Raw genomic sequence first — 13,068 nt, 5'->3', positions numbered from 1 at the left:
TAAGTTCAAATGAGACCGTGAGGGTGGGCCGTGATCCAACGTGACTAGTGTCCTTATAAGAAGAGAAGGTTTGGACACAGAGACACGCAGAGACAAGACCACATGAGGACACAGGGAGAAGATAAGACGGCCGTCTGCACGCCCAGGGGAGAGGCCTCAGGAGAGACCCACCCTGCCGACACCTTCATCTTGGACTTCCAGCCTCCCGAACTGTGAGGAAATAAATTTCTGTTGTTTAAGCCCCCCAGTCTGGGTTACTTTGTTATGACAGTCCCAGCAAACTAATACCACATGCAAAAGTCATTTTGCTTGAGAAAACATTTCTTTCTATTTTATTTATTTATTTATTTATTTTGTGAGGAAGATCAGCCCTGAGCTAACATCCACGCCAATCCTCCTCTTTTTGCTGAGGAAGACCGGCTCTGAGCTAACATCCGTACCCATCTTCCTCTACTTTACGTGGTACACCGCCACAGCATGGCCGGAGAAGTGGTGAGTCTGTGCGTGCCCAGGATCTGAAGCCGGGCCGCCAGCAGCAGAGCGCGCACACTTAACTGCTACGCCATGGGGCCGGCCCCAGAAAACATTTCTTTTTATATCTATACAGATATCTTCTTTACAAAGTCTTGATGGCTGCATAATACAATCCTCCCTTGGGTTCAGTTTTTCTATTCCAGAGCTTTCTTGATCTGATTCCCAGGCAAGCCTTGTGCATGCCTGGCCTCTCTGATTGTTTCTGCCATTCACTCTGAGTGTGGAACGCAGAGACAGTTTTTCAGATACCGGTGCTCAACTCCACAAAGGTACTAAGACAAGGGTCTTTGTATAGCTGCTGCGATCACCCAGGCCCTGAACAGGGGTCTGTTGGCCCCTGACATTCCGATAACCCAACTCGGTGTTCTGGGGCAGGGGTTTGCAGGACAGGAGGGGCTGGAGAGAGGGGACAGAGCTGAGTTTCGATGCCCTTTCAGACTTGTGTGGGGTGGCAGTTCTCATGCTCAGTGAGGGGCTAGCATGTGACCCCCTAACACATTTTCCTCCTCTGCTCTGGCCAGGCCTGGGTCACTCGGCTTCCTCTTACTTCCTTCAGCAGGCCCTGCCAACCCTGCAGGGAGATCTGGGTGTGGGGAGCGGGCTCTGTACTAGCCATATCCCCTGGAGCCTCACCGGGCCTGTGGGGCAGGAGCTAGGTCCCAGCTGACACTGAAATGTCAATAAGGATGTTTAGCCCCAAGGGCAGGGTAGAGAGGTCAATCTTTGTGAAGGCATATGTTACAGTCTAATAATAGGTAGCACTTATTAAGCACTTACTGTATGCCAGCCTGGAGAGAAATTCTCCTTTCATCCTTACAGCAACTCTCCATATCAGCTATTATTATACCCATTTTACAAAAAAGGACTCAGATGAGAACACTGAGGCACCAAGAGGTGAAATCACTCTCCTCAGTTTACAGAGGCTAGTGAGTAGCAGAGCCAGGAATTCTATGCAGTTCACCTTTATTCAGGACCTGCCACCTGCCTGGTACTAGGTTAAGGACGAGAACCCAAAGACAAAGAAAAACTCAGACCCTTCCCAACACAAATTCATTGGCTAGTGAGAGAAAATGGTTATGTAAAGCAATTCTTACAATATGGTGGGCAAAGTGTTCTTACTTAGCTGTGCATATCACAGGAACAAGGGGTCTTGAATACAAGACTGCAAATTTAAGGAAAAGTTTTGAAGAGTTGCTGGCAGAGCTGAGTTCTGAAAGCTGAAGGGTAGCTGGCCAGGCATAGAAAGGGATCCAGTGCTGTTTAGTGCAAAGGCTAAGAATCTGACTTTGGAGTGATGCTCCTGGGTTGGATCCAGCTCCAATGCCTAACAACTGAATGACCTTGAGCAAGTTTCTCCACCTCCCTCAGCCTCAGTTTTATCATCTGTAAAATGGAAATAATAACCACTTCACGTTGCTATTTTGAGGATCAAATGAAATAATGCACATTGCCTGAAAAAAGCAGGTGCTCAATAAATCATAGCTGTTACAGTGGTCAAGAGATCATGAAGGATTCCCACGGAGATTATATTATAGGGGAATGGCAGAGGATGACAGATGAGGCTAACGAGGGAGCAGCGTCCAGATGAGGCAGGGCCTGTGTGCTAAATTAAAGAAGCTGGGACTTCATCCTGGAGGCCGTGGGGAGCCATTGAAAGTTCTAAGCAGGAGAATAGCACAGTCAAATTTATGTCTTAACAATATCACTCTGGCAGCACGAAGGAGGATGGTATTGAAGGAGAGACAGAGAGATGCGTTGATGGAGGACTGATTTAGGGAGGGTCTGGATTAAGGCAGGGGGATGGAAATGGATACCAGAGATATTTGAGGGTGGGATCGCCAGGCCTTGGTGTAGGATTGGATGTAGAGAGCGAGGGAGAAGGATGTGCAGCAAAAGAAGAGCAGGGGTCCACACGTTGCGAATAGTTGGACTTAAAAATCAGAGGCTGCACCGTGCAGGATGTGAGGACCTGAGAGGCATCAGCATTGGGCTGGATAAGAAAGCTGTCGTTCCCTCACTGTAGTGAGGAGGCGAGCTTAGAGAAGCACTAGGAGACCCACTCCAGTGAGGTGGGAAGAGTAGCCCAAGACGAGGGAGGAAAACCAGGAAGATGTATGCCCACACCACAGAGAGTGTCTGAAGAAGATGAGAAGGGGCAGTATCATCGCACGCTGCCGAAAAGTCAAGTCCAAAAATGATGGCTTGGAGTTAGCGAAAAGGGAAGGCAGGTGCCTCGGCAAGAAGTGCGGCAGTGCAGTCAGAGGGGACGGAGGAAGTCTTTCGGAGAAATGAGACAGGTGGCAGCTAGAGGAGGACATGTGGCTACAAATTTACATATATATTTATTACAGTCAGTCGATTATTATAATTAATAATTAACTCCACAGGTTTAAGTGCCAATGGGGAAAGTGCCAGCAGAGGAGGAGAGACTGACACACAGGACAGAGATAACGACTTCAACAGCACTTCTGCCAGATCTACTCGCCCTTTGTCCCGGATCCCCACCCTTCACGCTGCTGACCATCTGCTCCCTGCTCCCCAAGAACCTTCTAAACTGCAAACCAGCACCCGGCATTTCTCAGCCTAAAGTTTTCTTGGTCCTGTCTGATCTCTCACAGCCGTTCTGACATCAGGTTCTTTCACACTTCTGGACCTTTGCACATATACCTTCCTTTGCTGTTAATACTCAAATTCCTCCCTTAGCCGGCTAACTTAGATTCTTTCAGGATTCAGCTCAAGCATCTTCTCCATGACCCTCTTGGTCTCAGCGAGGTGCTTCTCCTGGGCATTTCCTCAGCCTCTTCTGCTCCCAGCTCTCACAGCTCACATCATACTCAGTTATAAATATCTCTATAGATTTCTCTTTTAAAAACAGCCTTCTTTGACGTCAGGGACTAAAGTTCATGTTTATGTGTCCTGGACTTAGCCCAGTGCCTGATATATGTAGGCCCTTGAGAAATATCTGTTTTATGAATGAAGAAGACACAGTTTGTACTTGTCGCTACTCATGCCCATGATACAGAATGAGAAAGCCTGTAATGGTGCGGTGTACACAGTGCTTTGGGGCTCTTCTTAGAAGATATGGGAAAGTTTTTGCAGAGTTAATATTTGGGCTGGGACTTAGAGGATAAGCTAGTCAGATGGAGAGGAGAATTTTAAGCAGAGTGAATAGGGTATTTGTATGTTGTGGACATTTCTACTTCCTAGGTTATTCAGGCCAACTTTCCCACTGAGGGCAACTAAAATGCTAGAGGAAGTCTGATAAAATAACTCAAAAGCACTAAAGACCTAACAAGATAGCAAAGAATTACCAGGCCATAATTCAGGAGATGTCAGAGGTGGTTAATGAACTCTTTTTTTAATTGAGATATAATTGATATAAAACAATATTAGTTTCAGGAGTACAACATAGTGATTCAATATTTGCATATATTGTGAAATGATCACTACAATAAGTCTAGTTAACATGCATCACTACACAGAGTTACAATTTTTTTCTTGTGATAAGACTTTTAAGATCTACTCTCTTAGCAACTTTCAAATATACAACACAGTATCGTTAACTATAGTCACCATGCTGTACATTACATCCCCAGGACTTATTTATTTTACAACTGGAAGTTTGTACTTGTTGACCCCCTTCACCCATTTTACCCACCCCTCTGCTCCTGCCTCTGGCAACCACCAATCTGTTCTCTGTACCCATGAGTTCTGTTTTTTTTTGTTTTTTAGATTCCACATATAAATGAGATCATATGGTATTTGTCTATCTCTGTCTGGCTTATTTCCCTTAGCATAATGCCCTCGAGGTCCATCCATGTTGTCACAAATGGCAGGATTTCCTTATTTTTTTTTATGGCTGAATAATATTCCACTGTATACATATGCCACATTTTCTTTATCCATTCATCCATCGATGGACACTTAGGTTGTTCCCATATCTTGGCTATTGTAAATAATGCTGCAATGAACATGGGGGTGCAGATATATTTTTGAATTAGTGTTGCTGATGCAAATAATCAATAATCAATCTATAATAACAAACAGAAGAGAGTTTTACTTGAGCCAAGCTGAGGACTAGCTGGGGAGCACAGCCTTCACCATAGAAGAAAGCATTCTGAAAAAGCATGGTTTTAGCACAGTTTATATGCCATTTCAGAACAAAGAACATACATCAAGCATGACAGAGGTATGGTTTTTTCTCAAGGTTTCAAGGAGATATTTTGTTTACAGATTAGCACGTACACAACTGGTCAACATGACCCTGGAGCTGTGGGAAGGGAGACTCATCTGGCATTAATTTTTATCTTCAAAGAGCACATTCCTTCCTGTAGGATAGTGGTTGAATGCATCTGTTGCTTTAATGGTTAAAGCAGACATACGATGGATGTTTGACAGGCCATAAGTCAGGCTTCTTTAGTTCACACACAGTTCAGGCTGAGTCAGGTATAAACCAGAACGGCCTCCCCATATGCCTCAATGTGTGAAAATTTCTTTTCAGTGTTTTTGTTTCCTTCGGATAAATACTCAGAAGTGGAATTGCTGGATCAGATGGTAGTTCTATTTTTTAATTTTTTGAGGAAACTCCATACCATTTTCCATAGTACCTGCACCAATTTACATTCCCACCAACAGTGCACAGGCTTCCCTTTTCTCCACGTCCCCACCAGCACGTGTTATTTCTTGTCTTTTTGATAATAGCCATTCTGATAGGTGTGAGGGGATAGCTCATTGTGGTTTTGATTTGTGATTGCCTGATGATTAGTGATGTTGAACATCTTTTCATGTACCTGTTGGCCATATGTATGTCTTTTTCGGAAAAATGTCTATTCAGATCCTCTGTCCATTTTTAATTGGATCGTTCGTTTTTGCTATTGAGTTGTATGAGTCTTTTATGTATTTTGGATATTAACTCCTTATCAGATATATAGTTTGCAAATATTTCTCCCATTCCATAGGTTGCCTTTTCATTTTGTTGATTTTCTCATTTGCTGTGCATGGCTTTTTTAGTTTGATGTAGTCCCACTAGTTTATTTTTGCTTGTGTTGCCTTTGCTTTTGGTGTGTAAATGAATTCTTAAGACTGCTTTTGCCCTGAAGGCATATTTACCAACTCAGCAGGGAACTGTTGTGAAACTGAGCTGCGGTTTTGCTCACCCTAAGTGAAAGTCCAAGGGCCACCTAAGGTGAGCAGCCCGAAAACGCGGAAACTCACGCTCAGGGTCAAGTTAGACCCAACGTAAACCTATGTTCTCTTGGCACAAGGGGAAAGATCCCTGCGAGACAGTAAAGCAAACCAGGCTTCCTGAGGAACAGCAGACTAAATGGGCATCTCAGAGGTGCTACCAGAAAACGCAAGCAGGGCATTTAGCTGAAAGTGGTTCTGGTTTTCATAGTGCCCCAGACGTCTGGCAAAGGTGAATGACCCACTGGGAATGCGTGAGAGATCCAGGTCCTCTGCATTCTTGCCAGTACTTGCTATTATCTGTATTTTTCATTTTAGTTCTGACAGATGTTTAATGCTATCTCTTTAATTTGCATTTCCCTAATGGCTAATGATGCTGAACATTTTATACCCTTTTTGGTGAAATGTCTGTTGATATATTTTGCCCATTTTCTAATTGGATTATTTGGGGTTTTTTGGTTTGTTTTTGTTTTTTTTTTACACTGGGTTCTTTATATTCTAGATACAAGTCCTTTGTCAGATATGTGGTTTACAAATATTTTGTCCCAGTCTGTAGCTAGTCTTTTTATCCTCTTAATCTTTTGCAGAGCAAACGTTTTAATTTTGATACAGTTAAGTTTATCAGTTTTTTTCTTTTACAGATTATGCTTTTGGTGTCATGCCTAAGAACTTTTTCCTAGACCAGAGTTTTTCCACTTTGGCAGTCTGACGTTTTGGCCCAGATAATTCTTTGTTCTGGGGGCTGTCCTGTATTGTAGGGTGTTTATCAGCATCCTTGGCCTGTATCCACTACAGCCAGCAGCACTCCCACCTCCAGTCATGAAAATCGAGAATGTCTCCAGACATCGAACAACGTCCTCTGAGGGGCAAAATCACCCTTGGTTGAGAACCACAGCCTAGCCCTAGGTCATGAAGATATTCTCCTAAAAGTTTTCTAGTTTTACATTTTATACAAAGTCTATGATTCATTTTGAATTAATTTTTGTATAAGGTGTGAGGTTTAGGTTGAGGTTCATTTTTTTTTTTTTGCTGAGGAAGAGTCACCCTGAGCTAACATCTGTTGCCAATCTTCCTCTTTGCTTGAGGAAGATTAGCCCTGAGCTAACATCTGTGCCAATCTGCCTCTATTTTGTGTGTAGGTCACCACCACAGCATGGCTGACGGGTGGTGTAGGTCTGTGCCCAGGATCCGAACTCTGGAACCTGGGCCACCAAAGAAGAGTGCACAGAACTTAACCACTATGCCATGAGGCTGGCCCCTGAGGTTCATGTTTTTTGGCTTGTGGATGTCCAATTGTTCCAGTACCATTTATTGAAAAGACTATCTTTCCTCTGTTGAATTGCTTTTGAACGTTTGTCAAAACTCAGTTGGGTACATTTGTGTGGGTCCATTTCTGGGTTCTCTCTTCTGTTCTGTTGAGCTGTGTGTCTCTCCCTCTGCTGATACCACATTGTCTTGATTACTGTAGCTATACAGTAAGTCTTAAAATCAGGTAGAGTGATATCTCCCACTTTAATCTTTTTCAAAGTTGTTTTGGCTATTCTAGTTCATTTGTCTTTCTATATAGACTTTAAAATAAATTTATCAATATCAACCAAAATTCTTGCTGGGATTTTTAAAGGAATTGCATCAAACCTATAGATCAATTTGGGAAGAAATGGCATTTTTATTATGTCTTCTAATACATGAGCATGGTATGTATCTCTATTTATTTAGATCTTCTTTCTTTAGAAGCATTTCATAGTTTTCAGTATACAAATCCTGTTAGATTTATGCCTAAGTGTTTAATTTTTTGAGTGATTGTAAATGTTATGTTTTAGATTTCAGTTTCTAAATGTTCATTGCTAGTATGTTGAAATAAAATTAATTCTTGTATGTTGGTCTTATATTCTGAGACCTTGTGGAACTCACTTATTAGTTCTAGAAGTTTTTTTATTATTGTCAATTTCTTGAGGTTTTTTTTTGTACACTATCAGGTCATCTGAAAATAGGGACAGTTTTATTTCTTCCTTTCCAATCTGTATGCTTTTTATTTCCTTTTCTTGCCTTATTGCACTGTTTAGGACTTCCAGTACCATGTTGAATAACAGTGGTGACAGCGGAAATCTTTGCATTGTTCCCAATCTTAGGGGAAAGCATTCAGCCTTTCACTATTAAGTATGATGTTAGCTTTAGGTTTTTTGTAGATGCTCTTTATTGGGTTGAAGTTCCCTTCCATTCCAAGTTTGCTGAAAGAGTTTTTATCATGAATGGGTGTTGAATTTTGTCAAATCCTTTTCTGCATCAATGGATATGATCATGTGGTTTTCTTCATTAGCCTGTTAGTATGGTGGATTACATTGTTTGAATTTTTTTTTTTTTGCTGGGAAAGATTGGCCCTGAGCTAACATCTGTTGCCAATCTTCCTCCCTTTTTCCTTTTTTCCTCCCCAAAGCCCCAGTACATGGTTGTATATTCTAGTTGCAAGTCCTTCTAGTTCTTCTATGTGAGCTGCCGCCACAGCATGGCTACTGACAGACGAGTGGTGTGGTTCCGTGCCTGGGCACCTAACCCTGGCTACCAAAGCCGAGAGTGCCAGACTTTAACCTCTAGGCCATCAGGGCTGGCTCACATTGTTTGGTTTTCGAATATTGAAGCAGCCTTACATTTTTGGAACTAATCCTACTTGTAAAATTGTGTTTATATAGTGCTAGATTCAATTTGCTAGTATTTTGTCGAGGATTTTGCATCTGCGTTTATGAGAAATGTCTCATAAACATGTCTCTAGTCTTTGTCTGGTTTTGGTGTCATGGTAATACTGGCCTCATTATATAAGGTAGGAAGTGTTCCCTCTTCTATTTTCTGGAGATTGTGATAATTAGTGTTAATATTTCTTTAAATAGGGGTAGAATTCTCCAGTGAAACTTATCTGGGTCTGCAGATTTCTTTTTTGAGAGTGTGAGGTAAGAGTGAACACAGCAGGTCTGTTTCACTCATTTCTCATTTATCTTTGTCTCCACGGCGATGACCCTTGGTCAAACTCTGAGAACTAAACTCCTGGAATAGTCACATAGCAATGGGTAAGATGTTATTCTATATGCCCAAAGCAGTGGATTGAGAAAAACCAGGTTATCAGCATGTTTAAAGTAAACATTGAGATTCATGATGTGCACCTGGTGCCTGGTTTGGGGCCATGCTTGGTCACATGGCAGGTATGTGACCAGCTCCCTTTATGAACTTTGGACTTTACTCAAGTCCTGGGCAAGGACATCTCATACATGTCCTGCAGTTTATATGTGAAGAAAATGTGTCTGTGGTATCCCTACGGAGAGATAAGAAAGCGTGCACTTGGCCCCTCCAGCCTTTGCCTAAGAATATCTTTTTCCTGCTGTTCCTGCATTGTATGCTTTGCTATAATAAATCTTAACCTTGAGTATAACTTTATGTGGCGCCGTATGAGTCCTTCCAGTGAATCACCACACTAGCTGTGGGGCTACTGAGACACGAAGTTTTTTTTTTAAACTATGAATTCAATTTTTTAAATTGTTACAAGACTTAAAATTATCTATTTCATGTTGAGTGAGTTTTGGTATTTTGTGGTTTTCAAGAAATTGCTCCATTTCATCCACGTTGTTGAACATATAGTATTCCCTTATTATCCTTTTAAGGTCTTGAGAGTTGATAGTGATAACATATATTTTATTTTTTTTTGGTTTTCAAAGCATCTTTATGGAAATTATCTACTTGATTCTAACTACAACCCCATGTGGCAGGCAGGGCAGGTATATCATTTGCATTTAGTTGACGAAGAAACATACTTGCTTAGAAGTGACTTTTTGAAGACTGCATGGATAGTGAGCTGCAGATGTTGGAGCCCAGGGGCCCTGACTCCAAGCTTCTCTGTTGGTAATAAGGTCCCAACTATCACTCCTACTGAGTTCTATTTCCTTCCATTCCTACCTCTCAGCTCTCTCTCAACTGGTTTCTTTACTCTCTACTCAACCTTTCCTGTTATGCTTTTTCTTTAGTAAATCTATCTTAGGAATCTTTTCCTTAGTCAACTCCAGACCATCTTACACCTGCCTCTCTCCTTTCTAGGCCTTAACTCTGTTGAATCACATTTGCTGTCTTTGGAGACCCCAACATACTAAGGTCTAATCCAGTGATTCTCAACAGGGAGCAGTTTTGTCCCCCAAGGGACATTTGGCAATGGCAGGAGATATCTTTTTTTTTTTTGATGAGGAAGATTGGCTCTAACATCTGTGCCAATCTTCTTCTATTTTTTATATGTGGGACACCACCACAGTGTGGCTTGATGAGCAGTGTGTAGGTTCGTGCCCAGGATCCAAACCCATGAACCCCAGGCCGCCGAAGTAGAGTGCGCGAACTTAACCACTACGCCACAGGGCCGGCCCCTGGAGACATTTTTGACTGTCACACCTGGGGGGTACTACTGGTATCTAGTGGGAAGAGGCCAGGGATGTTGATAAACATCCTATAATGCACAGGACAGCTCCCACAACAAAGAATCATCCATCCCCAAGTGTCAGTAGTGCTGAGGTTGAGAAACCCCACTCTAACCCTATGCCGGGAGACCCTGTCTGATTCCTGACTGGCTCTCCATAGGCGGAGTGGCTGTGCCAGGCCATTGAGGCTGTACTGCTTTGAAACTATAGTGGGCGACTTGCCAGTCGTGGCTTTGTGGGCTACATGGAGGAGAGCAGCGTCCTGCCACACAGCCACAAGACAGGACTCTGGACTCCTTTGGACTTCCACTTGGAAGTCTGTGGAGACTGAATTATATGTACCAGTGTCTGAGTGCAGGACATCAAGCTCCACGGCCTGGATGAGTTGTGGCCACACTTACAGCGTACACTGGTCTGAGACGTCAGTGGATCACTGGAGTGACAGGTGTCATGGTGATGATGGTGGTGGTGTCTTTCCCCAAACACTGGACATCTATCGTTTGCCCATCACCAGCTCCATGGTGCTTATGTTTTTACTGGTAGGTGTTGTGGCTGTCATTCTCGTGTGTGTGCTTTAGAATGACCTGGCCTGGTACAACTCGGGTGAGGAGATGACCTCTGGAGATTCTGGTGATGACTTTGACCAGGGTGACAATGGCTGGAATGTCATTGTCTGGAATGGCTGGAACAGATGTTCTCTGCTTCCCTCCATACCATGGTCTGCTCTGTGCTGTGCTTAGTGTGGGTGCCTAGTTCCTGGCCCCTGGTGCTGGTGAGGTGATAAAAATTAATCAGGGATTTTTCTCAAGGGGTAGAACTAAGTAGGTAGTTTGTTCAGAAAAGGTTTGCAGATCTACTATCCAAGGTGAGGGGCAGACTTAAGGGGTGGGGTGGCTCTAGGGAGGATGAGTATATTCTATTGTGGGTTTTCTGGACAACAGAATTGGGAAGATTGTTTTGCTGGAGGCCCTGGGTCTGGGAGAAATGGGGCTGATTTCTCTGAAATTGCTAGAAGAGGGATAGGTGAGACCTAATGTAGCTTTCCACTACTGCCCTGCAGGCAATATAATCACGGTGCTGCTGGGCATGTTCAGGGTGCACCGTCGTGGGGTCATTAACATGGTGCCATTCTTGCATGCCCTGACCTGCGGCCTCCCTGGCTATGTGTCCAGCCACTTCTGTCGGCAGATTGGAGGTGAGCATTTGGTGTGGAACATCATTCTCACCACTGGTCTCTTCTCTGGCGAGGACTTCCCTTTCCCTGGTGTGCTGGCCTGGACTTAAAACTTAGAATACATCATGGAACCTGGAATAGAGTCAGAGTGTGTCTTCCTGCCTGGACTGTTGCATGTCAGCCTCCTTGTCCTAGATCTACCAGTTCGAGGCTGTCTAATGTTTTATTCTTAATATTGGTAACTTGTGTCTTCCTTTTCTTTTTCGGTCTTGTTAGAGGTTTCTCAGTTTTATTATCTTTCAAAAAACCAGCTTTTTGTTTAATAGCCTTTCTGTTGTTTTTACGTTTTTCATTTCATTGATTTTGGCTCTTTATTATTTCCTTCCTTCTGTTTGTTTCAGGCTTATTTTGCTTTTCTAGTTTCTTATGGTAGTAGCTTAAATTATTGATTTGAAATCTTTCTGTAAACATTTAGTGCTATTAATTTCCATCTCAGACTGCTTTAGCTATGTCCCACAAATTTTGATATGGTGCATTTTCATTTTCATTTGGTTCAATGTGGTTTATTCCCCTTGAGACTTCCTCTTTGACACATGGATTATTGTGTATGTGTTAATGTCCACGTGTTGGGAGATTTTCCTGCTATCTTTCTGTTACTGATTTCTAGTTTGATTCCATTATGGTCAGAGATCACACTCTATGATTTCAATTCATCTGAATTTGTTGTGATTTGTTTTGTGATCCAGGATATGATCTATCTTGGTGAATGTCCCATGGGCACTTGAAAAGAATGAATATTCAGCTGTTATTAGGTAGAGTGTTCTATAAATATCAATTAGGTCCTGTTGGTTGATAGTGTTCTTCTATACCTTGCCAATTTTTCTGACTAGTAATTCCATCTATTCATGAGAGAGTGGTATTAAAGTCTCCAACTATAACTGTGGATTTGTCTATTTCTCTTTTTGGTTTTATCAATTTTGCTTCATGTATTTTGAGGTTCTGTTGTTTTGTGAACACACATTTAGGATTGTTATGCCTTCTTGGTAGATTGACCCTTTTATCAGTATGTAGTGTCCTTCTTTGTCCCTTGGAATTTTCTTTGCTCTGAAGTCTGCTTCGTCTGATATTAACATAGCCACTCTTCTTTCTCTCTCTTTTTTTTTTTTTGGTGAGAAAGATTAGCCCTGAGCTAACATCTGTTGCCAATTCTCCTCTTTTTGCTGAGGAAGATTGACCCCAAGCTAACATCTGTGCCCATCTTCCTCTATTTTATGTGGGACACCTGCCACAGCATGCCTTGATAAGTGGGGCATAGGTCCGCACCCAGGATCCGAACCCGTGAACCCTGGGCTGTCAAAGTGGAGCATGTGAACCTAACCACTATGCCACCTGGCCGGCCCCTCACTTTTCTTCCTTTTGACTAATGTTTGCATGGTGTATCTTTTTCTATCCTTTTACTTTTAATCTACTTATACTGTATCTATATATTGAAGTGAGTTTCTTATATATAGTTGGATCATATTTTTAAATCCACTCTACCCATCTTTGTTTTTTTTTTTTTTTTTTGTGAGGAGATCAGCCCTGAGCTAACATCCGCCAATCCTCCTCTTTTTTTTGCTGAGGAAGACGGCCCTGGGCTAACATCGGTGCCCATCTTCCTCCACTTTATATGGGACGCCGCCACAGCATGGCCTACCAAGCAGTGCGTCGGTGCGCGCCCGGGATCCGAAC

The 13,068-nt window shown here is 42.7% G+C and overlaps 1 pseudogene; it reads left to right on the top strand.

Annotated features, from left to right (window-relative positions):
- Positions 1-11,447, top strand: part of LOC131422890 (transmembrane 9 superfamily member 1-like) — a 32,768-nt pseudogene extending 21,321 nt beyond the window's left edge.
- Positions 11,448-13,068: the final 1,621 nt, after the last annotated feature.

This window comes from Diceros bicornis, chromosome 26 (genome assembly GCF_020826845.1).
Source record: "Diceros bicornis minor isolate mBicDic1 chromosome 26, mDicBic1.mat.cur, whole genome shotgun sequence".
NCBI lineage: Eukaryota > Metazoa > Chordata > Mammalia > Perissodactyla > Rhinocerotidae > Diceros > Diceros bicornis.
This window is presented reverse-complemented; position numbering and strand designations above follow the sequence as displayed.